General features: G+C 41.5%; 1 protein-coding gene across 4 annotated transcripts in view; it reads right to left on the reverse strand.

The window, feature by feature from the left end:
- Positions 1–18,657, reverse strand: part of LOC132771751 (repetitive organellar protein-like) — a 41,734-nt gene extending 23,077 nt beyond the window's left edge. For 3 of the 4 annotated variants that reach the window (XM_060770137.2, XM_060770138.2, XM_060770135.2), the window contains exon 1: positions 18,294–18,657. The gene's annotated coding sequence lies outside the window, so the exon portion shown is untranslated. Of the gene's footprint in view, positions 1–7,706; positions 7,739–18,293 lie in introns of all 4 variants that reach the window. The other variant, XM_060770136.2, reaches the window with a different exon arrangement.
- Positions 18,658–23,500: the final 4,843 nt, after the last annotated feature.

Consider the following 23,500-nt stretch of genomic DNA (forward strand, 5'->3'; position numbering starts at 1 on the left):
ATAGTGTCACATTTCCATACAAACCTGGCATGCTTGCTACATTAAAAATATAAATATAACTACTAAAAACACAATATGGGTGAGGGAGCAGAAGGGAAGGGGAAACAGGGTAAAAACATACAATGCCCAGATCCATCACCAAATTGCAGATTCAGGGAAGAAGATCACCGGACACACAGTTGACTTTTGGAACTAGTCATTCCTTGGCAGACTCTGCATGCTGCTGCACAGAATCTCGCAACACTGTAGGTTGTAGCTGAATTAGCATCTGCAAGTAGCAGGGAGGTATAAAATTGTCCCGAATGGCCTGGGTGCTTGTCTGTGAGAGGTAAGATAAGCCTGGCACGGATATCCCTGTAGAACGGGCACTGAAGGAGCACATGTTCTATTGTTTCTACATGACCCGAGTCACAGGGGCAGAGCCTCTCTGGGAAAGGGATCTTCCGGTAGCGGCCTTCAAGTACAGCTGATGGGAGAGCATGGCATCGGGCCAGGGTGAAAGCCCTTCGATGAATAGGAACCTCTAGGTATGTTAAATATGCCATAGGGGAGGCAAGGTATCTGCTGTCGACAGGATCAAGGCGTCGACAGGATCGCCAGGCTCCATGGCAGGAAAAAACCCAAGATTCCTCAGGAGTACCTCCGGATCCATCAGTCTCCTGGGGCGGACCATCTTAATTTGTCCTCCACCCCTGTGGAGGTTTAGGGTCGCAAAAAGTCTAAAGCTGACCAGATAGTGATCAGACCATGACACCGGAAGGATGTTTTGATCTTCCACTCTGATCAATCCACTGTCCGCCACAAAAACTGGGTCGAGTGTGTGTCCAGCCTGATGGGTAGGACCAGATATAATTTGTGATAGCCCCATGGTCGTCATGGCGGCCATGAAATCCTGAGCTGCACCAGTCAAGAGGGTCTCAGCATGAATGTTGAAATCTCCCAGCACAATCAGGCGCTGGGAGACCAAGGCCGAATTGGAGACCTCCTCTGCTAGCTCAGTCAGGGAAACTACTGGGTCGCGGGGTGGGCGGTACACTAGCAGAAACCCCACGCTATCACGGTTCCCCACCCTCAGGTGAACACACTCAAACCTAGATGCCTGCGGAACAGCGCATCTGACCACGGCGATGGAAAGCCGAAAGACAATTGCGACCCCTCCTCCCCGCCCCCCCCCCCAGCCTGGCTTGCTGATGCACTCCGAATCCCGGTGGGCAGAGCTGAGTGAGATTTACTCCCCCCAGCTCATCCAACCAGGTTTCGGTAATGCAAGCCAGATCCGCCCCCCCATCCAGGATCAAGTCCTGAATGGCAGTGGTCTTACCATTGACGGATCTGGCATTAATCAGCAAGACCTTAAGGCTGAGAGGACTGCCATGGGGCCTACCATTTCCTACCTTCTCCAGGGTCGCAAAGCCTACTTAGTCAGTTTTAATCATGACTTTTCAACTCATGTCCTGTGTTGTAATCTTTGTTCTGTGCATTTTAATACGTTTTTTAAAATAAAAAATATGTTTTAATATGTGTATTTTATATAATGTTTATAATTATTATTATTATTATTTTAGTCCTTGCCTGCCTCTCCTTGTGGCTCGAGGCAGGTTACAATATAGTTAAAAACATATAATGATTGTACACTTTCTATAAAATATACATATTAAAATAAAGCCAACATAGATTCATTATTATTATTATTATTATTATTATTATTTTGGATCTATGTTGGCTTTATTTTGATTTTAATATCTGCCTTTCAGTCTCCCAAAAATAGCTGTAAAATAAGTAGTGTCTCCATTTATCTACTGCATGTTAAGAGCAGTCAGCTAGTTTCTCTTGCAAGGTTCTTGATTAGCCAATTATATATGCTTGGTGCTGCTTCACTTAGAATAGTTTTCTCACTGCCAGCATTTTGACCATGGAACAGCATGTAGCCTAGTAAAGTAAGACTAGAGATAGATTAGAAGGTGTCCTGACATGGGATATGACATGATGCTTCAAGGAATGTATGCACACATGAACAGGCTTCTCATTAAAGATACTGTTGCTGTTAAGGTCATCCCTTCCTTCTAAAAATGAATGTTATGTCAGAACTGGAATGCTCCTTGAGCAAATTTACTCAATAGATCATAATTAAGTATATCTGAAAACACATTCGCTACTATTAAAGGTAACTATTTCAACTTAATACAGCAATGAATTTTTAAAAAAAGAATAGAAGAATTAAAACATAAAGAAAGATAATTAACTGTTAATGGACTGTGTCTATGGCAATTATTTCTAATGTACTTTAACAGCAATTTTTATGAGTGTGTTGTAATAATGTCTTGTGCAATCTAGTCCAAATGTACATTTGAGAATTTTATTGTAAATTAAAGTGGTTAATGAGATTTATTTTATAGAAAGATGGGTATACCAATTTAAAATACATACTTTGCTGTAGTAAAATTGAGGTATGATATAACATGCCATGGAACTAATAATTTAAGTAACACAATATTTTCTTTATAATTTTTCGTTCACTATGAAATTTACTGTGCTGAAGCAAAATATTATTTCAGTACTAATTTTTCATGGGAAGTTATAGTTAAAGGAGGGACCAAAAGTTACATTTTTGATTATTTGATAATTTTTTGTTCAGGGGAGTTACACGTTCAAATAAGCATTGACTCCATATTGGGATTTGAAGTGTAAGCGTTCATAAGAAGTAAGACTGAATAGTTAAAACAGTTTGCTAAGGATTGTTATTCCCTAGAAAACACTTAAGAAGCAGCCCATTGATATTTCTCTTATCATTACCACATCTCTATTTATATATACCATATATTTTCATGTATAAGTCAAAAAACGTTTGACAAAAAACAAACCAAAAAAATTTGAATCGACACAAGTCAGTGTTGTAACAGGGACCTGACAAGAGGCTGAGGCAAGGAGCTCCCACCCCATTACCACTCCTTTGCCTAAAATGGAAAAAAGCATCCCTTCCTTCTTCCTAATCATTTTTTTCTTCTTGCATAAGCAATATCCAGCAGCAATGTGGGGAGCCTGAAGAATGCAATGCACCTGACATTTGGGGCACTTTATGTGGAGTGCAATGGTCATTTTTATTCAAGGCTTACCACACAAGCCTCTCTGCAGAGTCTGCGGTATACATTTTAAATCAAGGCTTACTATAAAAGCTTGTCTGCCCTTTTGCACTGGATTCTCCATAGAGGCAAGTTGTTCTGCTTCTCTCCTTTCAGGTCACTTCCTCATTCTTTTCCCCAATTTATAATTCCTTCCCTGCCTTTATTTGTATGGATGTAGATATATTGCGGATAACAATACAATTTACACCACTATACTGCCCACCCCGAACCCCTCAAATAATCATATCCTATTTTTCGAATTACCTCTTCCTAAGGATATTCCCTCTTCAACCCTTTCTTTCATCTAGCATGGCTTGGCGAGTACTTGCTCCCCTTCCCAGAGGGATTCTTTCTTTTTGGGTGTGGGGAGGGTAAAAAGAGGGGGTGTTAAAATCTAGTTTGTCTTCCAGGAGCGTGCCAGCTGTCTACTCTGGCACTGCTAAGGAAAAAACAGAAGTGCCACATCAAAGCACTTGGCATGTGCCATGGCAGGAGTATGAAAAACGGATGGCTGGAGGTGATGGCCCCCCAGTTCGCGGAATCTCCCGCCTTCAAGTTGGTTTGAAGCGCAGCAGGGAGTTCCGCAGTTCCGTGGAGCAAAGTTGGGTCCAACTGACGGAATGTGCCCCCGCCAGCAGCTCAAAAGCCCGGGACTGCATGAAACCTTTCTTCCACTTTCCCCTCTCCCTCTCTTTGTAACCAATCCCACAATAAAACACTTGAGTCTGGAAACTTTAAATCCTTCCTGCTTGATACTTTGTGTCTTTTACCGGCTGCAACTTTTCTGACCCACAATAAACCTTTCCCTGTGCTCCGGGGAACCGCGAGCCCACTGGGGACGCCTCCCTGGCCTCCCCAGGCCTCTGCATTTGCGTTAGTTTAAATCGCGGATACAGAGGTTTTTCTATGCCCCCCCCCCCCTTATCCGCCAAAATAACAACATGGCGGATCGGGTCCGTTCAAATTCTATAATTTTCTACACTAACTTCTGAGACTAACTGCCATCTTGGTTTCCTCATTTTGAACTCCTACACCTGGGAAATAATTGTTTTTGTTTAATTATTAAATTCGGCCGAGTCTCCAGCTGACTGTCAAAGTTTTGCCGGCTTCTGCCGCCTGCTCCATCCCGCTTGCTGCCGCTCGCTTCAGCCCGGCTCCAGCCGCCTGGAACCCGCCGCCGATTGCCAAGGAGAAGCCTTGGAAGTGGGGATCGGGCAGGGAGGCTCGATCCCCGGTTGGGAGCGCTAGTTCCACCAAGGACAGGACGGTGGAACCTGGCTCTCCTTCAACTCCCGCTCCTGTTTCATAAAACGGACTGATCTTCTGATGGCCAGCCTGTTGCTTGGACTGGCCCCTGCACCAAAGACCCCTTTGGCTGAACTTTGGGATTTCTAGTTTTTTTTCCTTTTCTTTTTATGAAATAAATAAAATATTTTCCTACTATAATGGATTGGGGTTGGGATGGGTGGTGGGTTGTGATATATGATATGCCTGTATATTGATGGTGCCTGTGGCTTATGAACATGAAATATGTAACCCCTATGAACTCCCCTGTATCTTCTCCTCTTGACCCTCACCCCAAAAGGAAACCAGCGTGAACAGGAACTGCCTGGGGAAAGAGCCCAAGCCTCTTTTCCCCAAATCACTTATTGATTAACTCATTTTGCATGGACAATGCTGCTGGCCCCCAATTTCGTCATCGGAGCAAGGCCAACGAAAGAGGAAGGGTCAACAGAGCCCCGGAAAGACAAAACTGATTATCTCAACCAGATGCTGTTGATCCCTCGGGCGGTCCGGCTTCGACCCAGCTATTCAAATTCCCTGCCAGACTCATCAAGGACAGGAAAGCCTTTGTTTGCCCCACATCACCTTCTTCCCGCCTTGGACAATAGCCCGCATTCCAGCTGGCAGGAAAGCCCAAATCCCATCATCTTTCCCCCATTGTCCGCGGCCGTCCCGCCTCCTCGCTCCTGATTGGCCAAGACCCAGGAGCGAGCGGAGGGCGCCCATTGGTCCTCCCGGGGCAAGGAAACGCTCCCATTGGCTTCTGGCAGAGGCGGGCTGCCAAACCTCCTCCCAGCTGTTCCAGCCTTAGCCAATCAGCGTGAAGCCGGCTGCCCGAAGGCGGGCGGGATTTTCAAACTGTTTTTCCTTTGTTCTGACTGTATAAAAATGCCAGAAAATCTCTCTGCTGCATGCTTTGCAGTGGAACGATTCCTGTAACGCATCCATTCAGCTGAATCGCAAATAAACGCCTCGATCCTGGACTCCTTTCGCCTCTGGTGAGCTGATTGCTTTTAGATAACTTTTGCGCTCTTGGATTGGCTTCTGGAAAAATCTCACCAAGGTTTCCAGGACCCTTTTTGGTGCGGTCCTTGGGCTCTCCTTCTTGGGGGAGCCCCCTAAAAGAGCTCGATATCAGAGGTATGGGTCACATCCCAACCATATTCCACTTATATCCCATGTGCTCTTTTCTCCAGTCACCTCAGTTCAGTTCTGCATTGCCCATGACAGAGACAGGCAAAGTTCTGTCTTTGGGGTGGGGGGGGGGGAATGTGGCATTAGTGGCAATGGGAGGATATATTTCCTCTGACCCCCTCCCCGAAGCTTTGAGATTTTGTTGTTATTGCTGTTGAGCAAACTGGATTGCAATCCCCTCTCTTGTGCACTTTGTAGCAAGGAATTGAGTATTTGTGTTTTTTGCTCCCTGCGTGAAGTCCTGGAACTGAAATCCCTACTCTCTACTGACTAGAGAAGAAGCAATTCAGAGATGGAGATGGTCACTGGGATACTAATCTGCATTGTCCTAATTATTTAATTACAGGTAGTTCCCAACTTATGAACAACATATATTCTGTAGGTTTGTTCTTAAGTTGAATTTGTTTGTAACTCAGAATGGGTACATTTTTAAAATGAAACTTGAGCTAGTTGGCTGGAGAAAAAAAGGGGGGGAGGCTTGCTGAAAATCTCCTTCATATTCCTTCTCAGCTAAGGTTCTGGCAAGATGCAAGGGAGGCTGATGGAAGCCTTCCTTTGCCTCTTTGCCCTAGCCTTGGCTGGAGAGGGAGGGAGGGAGCTTGCTCCACCACTCCCCAGGTGGCCGACTCTGCCCTGTTCGTATCTACAAGTTGTTCATATGTCAGATGTTCATAACGCAGGGACTGCCTGTATTCAGTCATCTGGGATGAATAATTGTGGAAAATTACACCACCAAATTTGCAATTATAGATAAATGCACACAGACTGAAACTCTGGAATGTGCTAGCTCTCAACTCTAATAATGAGTCCTCAAGTCTAACCAGGTGGCTAGGCAGATATTAAAATCAGAAAATACTTGTAAGATAACAGATCCACTAGTTGGACTAAGGGAAACAAATAACTATTTCCTAGGAAAGGGTGAACATTTTTATAATCCAGGTAACAGAAACATTTTTATGTAAAAATGAAACTTCCTGAGATTTCATAGAAAATAGGAAGCGATCTACAAATGAATGTGTAAGTTGCTGAATGCACATATTCGTATGTAGACAATTTCATATATAGATAGATGAATAGATAGATAGATATAGTTCTAGAAGAGTGATACAGAAGAGCAAACCTGGATTCTGAACACTGCCATGCTGCATTTGAATTTACTAAATTTAGTCAGGAACAACTGAGATCAGGTTGTAACTGGTCCTACTGATTCAGCAGTGATTGGATGTCCATGCAGAGAGATTAGCTTTTTTCTCAGGCATAAATTCTATGGGATAGAATGAAGCTCTATTTCTTTTCCCGAGAATAAATGTCTAATACATAATAATACAACATAAATTCGTCAATGGATTTAATGGGAGCTCTGCTGGCAGAATCGTATTTCCACCAATGGACTTATTTTACTGAATATAAACACAAGTAGATAAAGTCCCATGAAAAGCAAAAGAAGCTTAAGTATTTTTTATAACTCTAAAATAAAAAGGAACAAACAATTCAAGAGATGAACCCATAAGAGAGAGAAACAAAGACTTGCACAACTAATTGCACAAAATGTGGCTGATTCTGAAGTTTATTTCAAAACCTTTTATTCCCTTTAGCATAGTTCAAGAGAAATATTGTATATGTCAAAGAAATTGTGGACATTTCTCTTGGAAACAGAGCCAATTAGATAATCCAGAATCTATAGGGGGAAATACTGTACACTGTTTATGAACTTTCTTCAATTTAATTTCACAGCTTCAGATGGGTTTTATATTGATTTCAGCAGAAAGAATTATTAAATTGTTGGTACATATTTTCATCTCAACTTTTTAATGACTGCTTACATTGGTTTATTCTCACCATCACCTTCTGCAGTGTATGGGATTCTCTTACAAATAAAGAAAAAAGGGTGGGATGACAAAATATTGTTCATCTCCCTTTCCACAAGAGAATATGCTTTCTATGGGCATAATTACTAGAACAGAATGAAGGTCCCATTTAAAAACCAGTTTTCTTTTGTGCAGAAATATACTCCAATGCAGCAAATTAGTGAAGAATGTGATTGTTTGAAAACCATTGGCAGTACTTTAGAAATCAATAATGCAAGTTATCTTTAGAATTACCTACCTTGAAAGCTATTTTCCAACTTTACAATGTACCTAATGAACAAATTACAAAAGTTGTATAAGTTTTGACTCATTTTAAAAAGTGAAATAAATACTAGAAGAAAGTCTTATTCCAAAGCATTTGTACTTTTAACGTATGTCTTTCTCTGTTTTTCTAGCAGCAAAAGACCAAATTAAAGAGACATCTAAGAGCATATAGAAGCATAATTCCCCTATTACAGTATATATGAAAGCTTTCATTAAACATCACTAATTCTTATATATTTGCAATTTTGTTAAATGCAAGGCAACAGAAACAAGAATAAGTTGTTAATGGCCAATTTTTAGAAAAATCAATCCTTATTCCACGAGGATGTTGAAGGGTTGTTTATAGCTGGCGTGCCTACCATGCAGCCCAGGATAGCTATAAATGTGACCCAGCACAAAATTGTAAATTTATTTCAAAATTATGAGGTTTTTAGGGGATTTTTTTTGGAACCCAATTGTGCAGTTCTCAAGTGCAAACTTTATAGATGACAATGGAATGAAATGGAATACATAGAATATGTTACTTCATCATATATCGGAGTATTATCTGTAATTCACATTATAATTACAAACAGTTCAGCTGGAAGATCCATCTCTACAATGAAACCAGGCAATCTCCCCTCCTCCTTCCTGGTCACATAGGCACCTCTGCCAATATCAGAGCATGGAACCCACATGACTAGGAAGAATGAGGGGAAATCTATTCTGTTACCAGCAGTGACAAATGCAATGGTTGAATGATGAATCAACAAATAAGTTAATTCAACTGATCCCGTAATTCTATTCCTGCCAACATTAATGGATTTGGGGCCAATATAGTTAATAATTAATAACAGAAACACCACAAATTCTGCTAAGTTTGTTATATCCTCAGAAATGAAATGGAACATGGCTTTTTGTGAGAGAGCATCTTTACCAGAGATGGTTTCCTGAGCTAAGAGTGTAAACCTGGATGTAAGTTTTTACATCCAGGTTTACACTCTTACACTCTTTGGAGCCATGGAGAAGAAGAACTCAACAGGTTCCTGGACCATCTTAACAGCATCCACCCAAAAATCCAATTCACAATGGAAAAAGAAAATGAAGGAAGACTTCCTTTTCTAGATGTCCTAGTTATCCGCAAACCAGATCAACAATTGGGTCACACCGTCTACAGAAAACCCACACACACAGATAGATATCTACATAAAAACTCCAACCATCACCCAAGTCAAAAAAGAAGCACCATTAAAGCCTTGGCAGACCGTGCAAAAAGAATCTGCGAACCCCACCTCCTCCAAGATGAACTGAACCACCTCAACTGGGCTCTCCAGACCAATGGATACTCCACCTCAGACTTCAGAAGAGCTGCAAGACCAAGAACAAGCCACGAGAGTAAAGATGAAGATCCACCCAGAGGAAAAGTGTTCCTGCCATACATCAAGGGAGCCACTGACAGCATAGGGAAGCTGATGAGGAAACACAACATACAAACAATCTACAAACCCACCAAGAAAATCCAACAAATGCTATGTTCAGCAAAGGACAAGAGAGATCCTCTCACCTCTGCAGGAGTCTACCGTATACCATGCAGCTCTGGACAAGTCTACATAGGGACCACCAAACGCAGCGCCCAAACACGAATCAAGGAACATGAAAGGCACTGCAGACTACTTCAACCAGAGAAGTCAGCCATAGCAGAGCACCTGATGAACCAGCCTGGACACAGCATATTATTTGAGAACACAGAAATGCTGGACCACACCAACAACCACCATGTCAGACTACACAGAGAAGCCATTGAAATCCACAAGCATGTGGACAATTTCAACAGAAAGGAAGAGACCATGAAAATGAACAAAATCTGGCTACCAGTATTAAAAAAAAACTCTAAAATTACAACAGCAAAACAGCAGAGAGGAAACAACCAGGCACATCTTAACACCTCTCAACAAAAGATTTTCCCAGGCTCAGCCAGGCCTTCAAATGCTAATGAAGGTGGTCAGTTGAAACATTCACACCTAGCTCCAGCAGAGAAGAGCTCTTTGCCCCACCCCAGCCATTCCACAGATATATAAACCCATTGTCCTAATTCCAACAGACCTCACTACCTCTGAGGATGCTTGCCATTGATGCAGGCGAAACGTCAGGAGAAATGCCTCTAGAACATGGCCCTATAGCCCAAAAAACCCCACAAGAACCTAAGTTTTTATTCCTCTCATTTCTCAAAACCAATATTGATAGTTTCTGAGCATTTGTACAGAAGGGAAAGAATTAGAGCTGGATAAAGGCAAAACAAAGAACAGTACACCCTCCCCCCAACTTTTGTACTGGATGTGGTGAGAAACTGTCAAATGAGAGAAGAGTACGAGAGAGATATTTCTTCTAGATCTTTGTCAATCCTTTTCATTGAAAAGGATTGCAATGTTTTCAGTAGTTCTGCCAAGGGAGAAAGTAGAAGTGATGACATAAGAACAAAGTTGGAGCAAACAGTTATTAGAAGGAACATGACTTGAATGGTGAGTAGCAGACATGAAGTGAAAAATTGAGATCAAAGAGGGTAACAGAGGAGAAAGTGAGAGGTTGAGGAACTAGAAGGATTATCAGTGTGAATGTTGGTCCTCAAGGACAACAGTGACTGACAGTACAAGAAGGAGAGAAGTCAAGCTTCAAAGTTAGAAAGTGTAGGTGCCAGTGTAGTAGAAGAGTAAAGTTACCCATTATATATTTGTTTGATGTATTACACTTCAAAGTTAAAGAGTGTACAGATTAGTGACTCATATGGCAAATATCACTTCCACTATAAATTTAGAAAGCTAGATTTCAAAGTCCACAGTGTGAATACTTATTACCATATCCTAATATGAGCAATTTTTGTTTTTAATAAAGCTCTTTGGCTGTGTGATAAGGCTGGATGATAAGACTTAACCCTTACCTACTTCAGTGTGCTGTAGTGGTTTGAGAGTAAAAAAACAACTCTGGAGGTCAGGGTTCAAATCCCTGGTTAACCCCAGAATGGTCTTGCTTTAGAGGAAGAGAAAAGCAAGCCCAGTCTGAACAAATCTTGCCAAGGAAACCCCATAATAGGTTCTTCTTAGGATCATCATATATTGGAAATGGTGTGAAGAGACAGTAAATCTCAGAAAGAAGGAGAGGCCCTGTGCAAATAAAAATCATACATCCTCACTCAATTGGAAAATAATTGCTCCAACATTTAAACATATAATCGCACACTAAGAAATTGACTCCAATGGGACTTATCACAAGTAAGCATATGAATAGATTGAATGAAATTGTATGATTGGGGCCTGGCCAGGACCGATTAAGGTCTGGCAAGGCTAAAGACACCATCCTAAAATTGGAACCTGAAAAATGGCACTATGGAGGAGGTGAAGAATTCATTAACTGAGGCATGAAGAATGCTAATGAGAAATCCAGATAACTGACCTGAGAACTTTTGGTGTAAACAATACCTGTTTATATAGGCAAAGACAATGTTACCTTAAGACATTATGAAAGAAGTTAAACAACATATTTTCCAAGATTGATGAGGCTCCAGCAAGTCTGAGCTGAATGCAGGTTATCTAAACAACCAAGTACAACAACAACAACAAAAAATTGCTACTTAAGGAGACCTTTATTTCTTTTCGATTGTGTGCCAGATCTGTGAGGAATGCAGCATTGAACACCTGCCTCCTTCCAAGAAGCCTGATTAACTGAATGATAAAGGATGGTGAATATGAATGCGTGAATGTATTGATTATGAGTGAATTTGAGAGTATATGAGATGTTTCCTTTTTGTCTGTGCAACCTATATAGGTATTGTAAAACATTATAATGCCGCATTATCACAGGATGTCTATGTCCGAGAGAAGTTATACTGTTTAGCCAGTACTGCACCACCTGATATCCATCAGGAAGTAGCAGCCAGTAATGTAGGTACCAGGCATTGACATCTCTGGCCCATCCTCTGTTCAGATAACAGCCAGCATGCCAATGACTTAAATCAAGAAACAGTTTCCTATTCGCAGGAACACCTCAGCAAATGAGAGTCCAAAAGTGGCAGGCTAAAACCTGGAACCTCAATCAGTTGCTGATACCGGATAAGAAACTCCCCCCGGGCATACAGAAGGCTGGGCCACTTGGAAGGCACTGAACATACTGCGTTCTGGTACCATGAGATGCAGAACCAATCTTAAGGAATGGGGCTATAAAGTGGAGTCCACAACATGTGAGTGTGGAGAAGAGCAAACCACAGACCACTTGCTACAATGCAATTTGAGCCCTGCCACATGCACAATGGAGGACCTTCTTACAGTGACATCAGAGACACTCCAAGTGGACAGCTTCTGGTCAAAGGAAACCTAGCATAATACCAAGTTTTGTTTGGTTTTTTTTTTTTGGGGGGGGGGGAGGAGGTTACACATTATAACTGTATTCTCAATTTGCTTGTGATACAATAAATATAAATAAATAAAACTCAGTACTGGAATCTGTGTGTCTACTTCTTTCTTTGAAAGTGCCTGATACTCTGTCTCACTGTAAATGGGTTAAAAACATTTTAAGGTTCAAAAAGTATTCATGGCATATGCATAAAATTATAGTATAAGATCTTGGAGTTGGTCCCATTTGATATCTTTGAACACAATAAACAATGGTATGAGATGATAAATGATTTCATATTTTTCCTCCTCTAATTTTCAAAAATTCTGCAGCACATGATTACTGCAACTGTTCTATAGAACAGCAATCTCCCACCCAGCAAATTAATCATATGAAGAAAAATCCAATGAGTCAATTGCAGCACACCAATCTCTTTAAGGATAATTTGAAAATAACATTTTACAGATTTCACATTGTACTTAGCAGAAATGCAAAAGTCTTGAACCTACAGAGATTGGCTATTCAGTGCAGCCATTTAATCTTTATTGCAATGAAATGTCTCACTTGTCACAGATGTTGATGAGGCCATCTGGAAGTATTAGTGACAGGATAAATAAGTAAAATGTAGTTCTGTTTTACTGTCCCCCAAAGACCCTTAACTAAAATGTCCATTTAATTTAAAAGCATCTGGAGCTATTCATCACAAACAGTTTAACAATGCTGCCGGCTGTTATGGGAAATGCAGAAAAGAAATGACTGCAAATAGTTGCTAAGACTACTGCAGGGAATGCAGTATGGTTCCTTTATATGGTTCCTAGCTATTGTGTTTACTTATCAGTATAACTGATGTTCAATATCTACAAAAGCTATATAATCAAGCATTGCCACAGATGTACTGGAACAAGCTTGCTGTATATGTCAGGATTTTTTTTCCTGTCAGGAGTGATTTGAGAAACTACAAGTTGTTTCTAGTGTGAGAGAATTGTCTGTCTGCAAGGATGTTGCCCAGGGGATGCCCAGATGTTTTTGATGTTTTATCATCCTTGTGGGAGGTTTCTCTCATGTCCCCTCACATGCGGAGTTGGAGCTGACAGAGGGAAGCTCTCCCCAGATTCAAATCTCCGACCTGTCAGTCTTCAGTCCTGCCAGCGATTCTTTCATGCAGTTTGATTAGTTTCTTGAGCCAAAATCCATGCAGTTCATCACTGCCTGGGGCGGTCCAAACCTTCACCTTTTCTGCCCGTTTTTAAACTATTTTAGTTGTTATTGCCAGATTGTTCATGTTCTCACTGTTAATTCAACCTCTACATCTTTGGCCCACCTGGCATTTTGGTTGTAGTTTTATGGGTTGTCCCAGATGTTTCTCTAGAATTCAATCAATTGTTCTCTGTTTGGCACTTCTGTGTTTCTTTTTACATCTCCACTTACTCTCTGATAGAATCATTTCTGGTTGGAGTAGAAAAGTTGATTCTGCTTGAATTGAGCAACCCTTGCTTCAAATCTTGCAATCTTCTTTGAAACTGCTATTGCTAGATAGTACTCTGTTCTGCACTTCATCCACTTCCCTGGCCCTATGATATGTTGTTTGCACTGTCCTTCGCCCAGCCCTTTTATAGCTGATTACATCTATTTTAGTATTCCTGGTCACGGGTATTGTCGAACCTCACCTGATGGAGGTCTAATGAAATTGGTTTTATATATTTATTTTTAGTGTGTTTTATCAGGTTTTTGTATTTTATGATTTTTTTCTATTTTATTTATTAAGTTATAGTTGGTTGTTCTATATTGTCCAATGTGCCTTGTCTTGTAAATTGTTTGTATGGTTTTCCTTTTGGCACTGAATGTTTGCCATATTCATTGAAAACTGCCCTATGTCCCTTTAGGGCAGTGGTTCTCAACCTGGGGTCCCCAGATGTTTTTGGCCTTCAACTCCCAGAAATCCTAACAGCTGGTAAACTGACTGGGATTTCTGGGAGTTGTAGGCCAAAAACATCTCAACCTGGGGACCCCAGGTTGAGAACCACTGCTTTAGGGAGATAGGACAGTCTATAAATAAAGATGATGATGATGATTATTATTATTATTCTCTACTTCCAGTGCTTCATTGAGTTTCCTCTTCTCCAGGTTGTATCTCTTAACTAGGTCTGCCTTCATTTTGCCATTTTCCAGCTTTTTCTCCTTCATGCTTTTTGGTTTGCTTGCATCTAATCAAAGTTTGCTTATTTTTCTTTCCAGACTGATTTTCCACTTTGGAGTACCAATTTTTGGGCCTCTTTCTGGATGATGAATCTTTACTCCTAGGTCTTTAGTAATCAGTAATTACTACTGCATTGCTGTACATCAGCTGGTTTGTTTCATGCAGTGTTATTGTCTGGATTCCAGCAATGGCCTTGTTCTAAACTGAGCAGATCATTCCTTGGAACACTCTTCAGTAGTGACAATCTTGTACATTCATTTGCATTGTTCATGTGCTCCAAAATCTTCTGCTTCAGTTCTCCTTGTTTTTCTTGGTCAATTGGGAACTCCGGGTTGGCTCCATTGATTCTGTTGCGTCATCGGTGATTATTGTTATTTCTTCCTTCTCTTACTCTTCTGTCTCTAGTTCTTGCAATCCATGTATAGTTCTTGTATTAGCTTGACAAGTTATTACCAATTCTGTTGAATTTCTCTGAGTGTTGCTAGGTATGTTTTCAACACCATTGGCTTGTGCTTTCCATTGGATTTCTGCTAGTTCTAGTGCACTAAAAACTTTGTTCTTAGTAATATATCTTCTTCGATCAGCAAGTCTTTGCTCAATAATTTGTGTGTTTGTTGTATTTCTTTCCAAATTTGGTGCATTCATTTGAGATGTCCTCTTTTCAACTAGTTTGATCTGTAGTAGCAAGCTATAATTTCCTCTATTTTATGTACACATGTATTTCCAACATTTGCTTGATGGAGTAGCCCACAGTCTTCTAAATTAATATGTAGAAATAACAAAAGTAATTCCTTACTCTTAATTTGTGCCTATCCAAAATTTACAAAGAACCAGTACAATGAATTTTTAAAAATGATTGGAATCCTTCCTTAAACCTCATCAGCAAACACAGTCCCATAAAGAAGAATGTAGAAAATCCTATTAATTGTAATGAGCTTTGGCATCAACACCAACGCAGAATGTTTACTGGAAGAGTTCAGTTAGTACCAATGGATTATTCTTGTGGACTAATCAGGGCTGAGAATAGCAATAAGCCCATGAAAGTTATATCTCCCCAGTAGTTTGTTACATTGTTTGGTACTGACTTGAGTGTAATCTCTTTCCATTAGTGACCATCTTGAATTTTACTTTCATCACTATTTGATAGAAATGGAAAAGTGACTTAAAGCAACTGGGAAATTTATATCAGGTGTAAAGATATCATAAGGTAAAGGTTTCCCCTTAACATTAAATCTAGTCATGTCCGACTCTTGGGACTGGTGCTCATGTCCATTTCTAAGCTGAAAAGCCGGAGTTGTCTGTAGACACCTCCAAGGTCATGTGACTGGCATGACTGTATGGAGCGCCGTTACCTTCCCACTGGAGCGGTATCCATTGATCTTCTCATATCTGCATGTTTTCAAACTGCTAGGTTGGCAGAAGCTGGGGCTAACGGCCAATGTTTTGCATTGAGAAATGTTTAAAATTAAAATCAGTAGTAAAACATAACAACCAAGAAGTTAAAAGTCACCATTTGTTTAAAGACTGTATCCAAAATCCTTTATATTTTTTATTGAGATCTTCTTTGGAAAATATGAACAGGAAAAGGTGCAGTGTGTATCTTAATCAAAACTTGTTTTAAAAAATGCTTGGATTAACGGTACTCTTCTCAAGCACATGACAGCATATTATTCGTGTTATTGTGGTTTTGCTATTCAATTTAATTTTGTTTCTACTTTCACCAACACCCTGGGATTTCTCTGCTTCATTTTTGGCAAAAGAAATGTGACCTATATGTAAAAGCTAAAAAGGCTCAGAGGGAAACCCAGCAGAAGGCCACATTGAGTTTTTAACAGGCCAACTTTTCCTTTGGAAAAGCGCTTTTAATTAGGACAGAAATGTTCCAGACACGTGGTCATTATGTTGACAAGCAAAATTGAATGGTTCAGCCAGGGACCTGCCTGCCCTTTAAGTTACAGCCCAACTTTTTGTTACTGTTCTTATTGTTGCTTTCGGAGAGATACAAAATAAAGAAAAAGAGTAATGGGTTTCAACTGGGATTTTATCTTGAACACTGTTGCATGTTTTGTAGTTTATTTTTGTTATATATTTTGCTGCGTTTTCCAGTTTTGATTATAAGAGTCGGCCTTCCTTATTCTGTATTCACAGATGTAACCATTCAAACCTTGAAATATATATATATATATATATATATATATATATATATAAAAACGCAAACTTGCTTTTGCCATTCTATATAAGGGACATCGTTTTACTACACCATTGTATATAATGGGACTGGGGCAGCGACAGGTTTGGTATCCGTGAGGTCCTGGCAACAAACAGTAGACCAGAGCTTCCTTGGAAATGGTTAAACAGAGGCTGAATTAAACAGAGCTGGTTACACTACTAGCTGCAGGAAAGCTGCTCACCAGAAGGTTGGCAGTTCAAAGCTGTGAGTCAGGGTGAGCTCCCGACTGTCAGATCTAGTTTCTGCCAACCAAGCAGTTTGACAGCATGCAATATGAGTAGATCAATAAGTACTGCCTCAACGGGAAAGTAAAAGGGTGCCCCATGCAGATATGCAGACATTCTGGCAATACAATTGGAGATGTCTATGGACAATAGGCTCCCTGACATGGAAAAATGGAACAAGAGCACCTCCCCATGACTGCAGTTGAGCATCGCCTCCAGATGCCAGAGATGGAAAAAGGGGAAGGCCATTACCTTTGTCTGTGTTGTATGACTGTGTGTAAAAGACACTGAATGTTTCCCTCATAAGTGTATTATAATCCGCTCTGAGTTCCTCTGGGGAGATAAAGCGGAAGATAAATAAAGTGTATTATCTGTCAGGGATACTTTGATTGTGGTTTTCCTGCATGGCAGGGGGTTGAACTAGATGTCCCATGTGGTCTCTTCCAATTCTAGTATTCTATGGTTCTCTGATTCCCCAGCAGTATGTCCTGACATGTTACTGTGCCAGCTACAATGTGTCATATGAATGGAGTGAGAAACCTCTGCATCTATGTGAAATAAGCAATAAACCATTACACACACATAGTAGAGTCTTGCTTATCCAACATAAACGGGCAGACAGAATGTTGAATAAGCAAAAATGTTGGCTAATAAGGAGGGATTAAGGAAATGCCTATTAAATGGCAAATTACATCACAATTTTACAAATTGAGCACCAAAACATCATGTTTTACAACAAATCAACAGAAAACGCAGTTCAATACACAATAGTGTTATGTAGTAATTACTCTATTTACAAATTTATCACCAAAACATTGCAATGTATTTCAATACATTGTTGGATAATACAGAAAGTTGGATGAGCGAAGGTTAGATAAGGGAGACTCTACTGTATGTATGTATGTACACACACACACACACACGTAAGGTTTAGGGTTAGGGTAAGGGGTTAGGCTTACTGTATGGTTCAGGGTTAGGGTTAGGTTTTCACCATTAAAGAACTCTTCCAATCCTTCTATATTGTCTGTCTCCGGCCTGGCTTATATTAGCTAGGCCTCTCTTGCTCGGAAGGGGCGATGCTCGGAGATAGATGGACCCATCTATCATACTATTACCAATTTGCCATCTCTGGATTATACATTTTAAAAAATTGAAGGAGAAGATGGATAGAGGGAAGAAGAGGAGGAGGAGGAAGAGGAGCAAAAAGAAGAAGGAGAAAGAGGAGGGAAAAGGGGGAGTAAGAGGAAGAAGCAGGAGAAGGGGAAGAGGAGGAGGCGGAGGAGAGGAAGAAATAGAAAACCCAGCAAGCCCCCTCGTGGCTGACTTGGTGACCTGGCCCACTCAGCCTCTTGCTCTAATGTTCCAGCTCAGAGCAACACCTGCATCCTTCCTCCCATGTCCTCAGGCCAGAGTCTCACTGGCACAACGCAGTGAATGAAAGGGCCGCATGTTTCCCTTTCTGAGGTGATCCTCCTCTCCGCTTCCCTCCTCCCCCCCTCCTCCCGGGGGGCTTCGAAGGGCGGGCCTGCCTGCTCGCTTCTTCCCTACCTGCTTGGCCCTTTCCTCCGAAGCGAGCGAGCAGCTCTTTCTGGCGCGCAGGAAAAAGGCGGCCCGAGCGGCTTCCTCTCCCGGAGATGCTTCGCTCAAGCGCCGCGCGGATTAAGCGGCGCCAAGGCTTTCCTTTCCTTGCCTGGAGAAAGGCGGGCGCCTTCCCTCCTCCCAGCCAGGCCCCTCTTCTTCTTCTAATTCTCCTTCTCCTCCTCGCTCAGGCGCCCCATTGGGATGCTCTTCCGCCCCGCCAGGCCTTGGGAGGCAAAGGGGGAAGACAAAGAGGGGCGGCTTTGTGCGAGAAGGACAAAGGCACTCCTCCTGGGGCCGCTTCCCATCCCTTCCCGGCTGGAAAAGCATCCTATTCTCCTTCCCTTCCTCAATGGCTTAGCAAGACAAGGAAGGGTCTGCTTTCCGTGCTGTCCCTGCAGCCCCAACCTATGGGCTCCTGTCTCTCATTTATTGATTAGCCCATGGGCCCTCTCAAAACAACAACAACAACAACAATAATAAAAACGACGACGACGACAATGACAATAACTAGATCCAGGGAGGTCATGCAACCTCTCTATTCTGCCTTGGTCAGACCACATCTGGAATATTGTGTCCAGTTCTGGGCACCAGAATTGAAGGGAGATATTGACAAGCTGGAATGTGTCCAGAGGACAGCGACTAAAATGATCAAGAAAACAAGCCCTATGAGGAGTGGCTTAAAGAGCTGGGCATGTTTAGCCTGAAGAAGAGAAGGCTGAGAGGAGACATTATAGCCATGTAAATACGTGAGAGGAAGTCATAGGGAGGAGGGAGCAAGCTTGTTTTTTTCTGCCCTGGAGACTAGAACTAGAGACTAGACTAGAGACCAGGATTAGAACAATGGCTTCAAACTACAAGAAAGGAGATTCCATCTGAACATTAGGAAGAACTTCCTGACTGTGAGAGCCGTTCCGCCGTGGAACTCTCTGCCCCAGAGTGTGGTGGAGGCCCCTTCTTTGGAAGCTTTTAAACAGAGGCTGGATGGCCATCTGTCAGGGGTGCTTTGAATGCAATTTTCCTGCTTCTTGACAGGGGTTGGACTGGATGGCCCATGAGGTCTCTTCCAACTCTACTATTCTATAATTCTATTTTTGTACCTTCCTTCCATCTCCCTAAAGGAATTCAGGACAGCTTACATAGGGCACAATATGCCTAGAGCAATGCATAAAATAAACACACAATAGAATACAAGATATAAAGTAAGTATATAAAGCAAGTTTATTTGTATGTTTTAGAAGTATACCATTGCAATAAAAATACAATACAAAATAAACCCACTAGCATATAAAACAATGATTTAAATTCAAAATAGCACCCAATAACCTATGGTTTATAACCTGGTGGTGCAGTGGGTTAAACCCTTGTGCGGCAGGACTGAAGACCAACAGGTCAGAGGTTCGAATCCGGGGAGAGTGCGGATGAATTCCCTCTGTCAGCTCCAGTTCCCCAAGTGGGGACATGAGAGAAGCCTCCCACAAGGATGGTAAAACATCAAAATATCTGGGCATCCCCTGGACAATGCCCTTCCAGATGGCCAATTCTCTCACACCAGAAGCAACTTGCAGTTTCTCAAGTCACTCCTGACGGGGAAAAAAAAAATCAGTAACAAGGGAATAGGATAGTGCAAGTTGTAGCTCATGAACTAGGGCACTTGACAAACACATTTAACACATACACATGCAGCATACAACCCACTGGACAACAAAAGTTAAAACAGTCCAGCTGTTAACAAAAGATCAAGATCCTGATCCAGATCAAATCTCTGCATCACCCTTACAGTTTACCCTAGACATGGGCAAACTTCGGCCCTCCAGGTGTTTTGTACTTTAACTCTCACAATTCCTGTTAGGCTGTTAGGAATTGTGGGGACTGAAGTACAAAACACCTGGAGGGCCAAAGTTTGTTTGTGTCTGGTTTACCCAAATCGCCTCCAAATATGCAGACCTGACAACCTCTGAGGATGCTTGCCATAGATGTGGGCAAAACATCAGGAGAGAATGCTTCTGGAACAGCCAGGAAAACTCACAGCAGCCAAGTGAGAATTTGTTCAAGGTCTGTTGGAAACTAAGCAAGGGAGATTTATATATCTGTGGAAGGTCCAGGGTGGGAGAAAGAACTCTTGTCTGTTGGAGACAAGTGTGAATGTTGCAATCAATCACCCTGATTAGCATTGAAAAGCCTTGCAGCTTCAAGGCTTGGCTGATTCCTGCTGGGGAATCCTTTGTTGGGATACCCTTAATGTCAGCAGAGAACCCAAGGACATGCTCTAAGGACATGCTCCTCGCTCTCAGCTCAACAACATGGGGAAGTAAATGCTCTTTTCACTAAAATGTGTGAAGCCAAGCCAGAAATTTCTTCTTCTTTACAATATGTTCAGTCTACTGAATCTTGATGAAGATGAACCAGAAGTGAAAGTTTATTCCGGCACCAGACATTGGTCCCAGAATAACAGACTTATACTTATCCAGAACACCACTTAACCAGAACACAGGCAACCAATAAAAGAAACAATCAAAGAAATAATACTTTACATTAAAAAGCTGTTTGATACTCTTCCATGATCCATGCGGAGGCCAAAAGGGGGCGCTAGACAGAGAAGGAGAGTCTGTTTTGGGGAGGAGGGGCGTTAAGGAGGAAATCCATTTCCCCCTGTTTTCCTGTTCTTCCCCCCACCCATATTGCTGCCCATTTATGAAATGGGAAGGGTGGAGGGGGAATAACCAGCAAAAATGGGGGAAATTGTTTTCCTCCTTCAACCCCCCCCCAATAAAATGGACTCTCCTTCTCTGCCTAGCGCCCCCTTTTGGCCTCCACCTGGTTCATGGAAAAGCCCCAGCTGTTCTTATAATACAGTAAATGGTAAAATGGTGTTACATTAAGGAAAGTTTGTCCTTGTTTGTCTTTACATGGTTTTAGTTACTATATTTCAATCTTAATATCAAGTCACTACAGAGTTTATGGTGTGTTATAGTATGGGACATGGTATTTGACCTATTTTTAATAGTTTCTCTCAACCAACCAGATATTACTGGGTTGTTGTAGATTTTTTCGGGCTATATGGCCATGTTCCAGAGGCATTCTCTCCTGACGTTTCACCTGCACCTATGGCAAGCATCCTCAGAGGTTGTGAAGTTGTGTGGCCATATAGCCCGAAAAAACCTACAACAACCCAGGGATTCCAGCCATGGAAGCCTTCGACAACTACATTTATCTGCTATCTACCAACCCCCATGGGTGCTGGTTAAGTGAGAGTCTTTTGTATTTGTCCATAGCCACTCTAAACCAATCTGTTTTCTTTGACTCTGCCACAGCCCTTGAGGTAGTTTCTCTTCCAAAACCAGGCTTCATCTTGCTTCTCACAGAGAGAAGCTTCTAGTTTTTTAAAAACATGTCTTCCCTTCAGCCCCTCATCTAGCAGACCCTGAGCTTGGTTGCCTTCAGCCGGCTTGCCCAGTTCCTCCTTCACCGCTCTGCTTTCCTCAGGGATGGTTTGGGGCTAGACCCTTGACTCTCCATAAAAACATTTCTCTCTGGCTGGAAGCCATGGATTTGCCTTCCTTCTGTCTAAAAACACCTCCAAAGTGGTACCACTGTCACCTGGCCAAATTGAGCCAAGACATGCTTTCTTCGAGCACTCTTTTGGTCTGCTAATGGATGGTGAAAGTCACCCTTAAAGCTATGGAGCAAAAAATAAAATTAAGTTAAAATTTTTATTGTGTCAGAAGTGACTTGGAAAACTGCAGGTTGCTTCTGGTGTGAGAAAATTGGCCATCTGCAGGGATGTTACCCAGGAGAGGCCCAGATGTTTTACTATCCTGTGGGAGGCTTTTCTCATGTCCCCACATGGGAAGCTGGAGCAGACAGACAGGAGCTCACCCCATCTTGTGGATTTGAACCGCTGACCTTCAAGTCAGCAGTTCAGCCAGCACAAGGGTTTGATTCATTGCATCCCTGCGGCTCCTAATTAATTTTTTAAAAAATTAACTTTATTTTAAAATTAAGTTAAAATTTAAGTTAAGTTAAAAATAAGAACCACTCCTATGTTGTAGTGACATCTGGCTATAAACCAATGTGTCAGTGCATAGTTGCTATATGTGGGAAAAATAACTTGGTGGGATAACTTGATGAGGACTGAGGCTAGAGAATTTTTATTGATGCAACAAGAACATAAGGTATAATATATTTTTAAAATGTGCCCCATATCAGATGTCCCCATTCCTCCTAGACTGCACACTCCAGTCTCAAATTTAGCAGTAAGGTAAAATATCATAAACCCTTAACATTTCTCTGTTTTGGGTTTTTTAAACATATGTGTTTGTCTCATTTATTTCCCTGTGCATTTTAACGTTTTGTGGCTACACTGCCAATTAAGGTGCTGTAGACACTTTCTAGGCAAAGATGGTGATAACTCTCTGTTGGCTGGGCTATTTATTTTTGTTTTTATTTACTTTTGTTTTCATCCTGCCTTTCTCCAGATATAAGGGTGCTGAACTGGCCAGGTGGGAGAACTGCTTCATTACATGTCATCAAGTGTTATTATATCTCAAAGAGAAGTAATGGCGCTTACCTCCCTTAAAAATGATTCTATTTCATTAACTCTCTTTCATTGGGTGGTTAAACAAAACTGGCTGGTAACAAAAGACCTTTTTTTGGATTGATAATAAAATACCCCTTTTTTTGCTACAGCTGCCGTATCAGAATTCAGTGATGGTCACTGTTACTTGATTGATGGCTAGTTTGGGCATAACTTGATCTTTACATGATTTATTTACGGCAAAACAATTGAAAAATGCCCTTTGAAACATGAAGGATGTGGTTTATCCTTAGAAAGAGACTAATAACATTAAGTACCTGTTGTAAACCATAGAGCATGCTTGCTGTTTCACAAGAGATAAGGAACCACAGAAGCAGTGTGCTTGAAAACTGATGCAAATTTATATTATGTACTGAAACGGGATGTGCTGAAGATTTTTTGACATGCCACTGGAAGGAGAACAAAGATGGAGTTATTCTGGCATCTCTGGGGAAGTAATTCAAGTACCAGGGAGCAGCTACTGGCAAGGTCCCCTCTCTTATTCCCACCAACTGAACCTGAGAAAGTGGTTGGACAGAAAGAAGGGCTTCTCCAGACTTTTCCAGCCCTTGCTCCGAAATGAGTGAAGGTGAAACAATCA

The sequence above is a fragment of the Anolis sagrei genome, chromosome 3 (genome assembly GCF_037176765.1).
Source record: "Anolis sagrei isolate rAnoSag1 chromosome 3, rAnoSag1.mat, whole genome shotgun sequence".
Lineage (NCBI taxonomy): Eukaryota > Metazoa > Chordata > Lepidosauria > Squamata > Dactyloidae > Anolis > Anolis sagrei.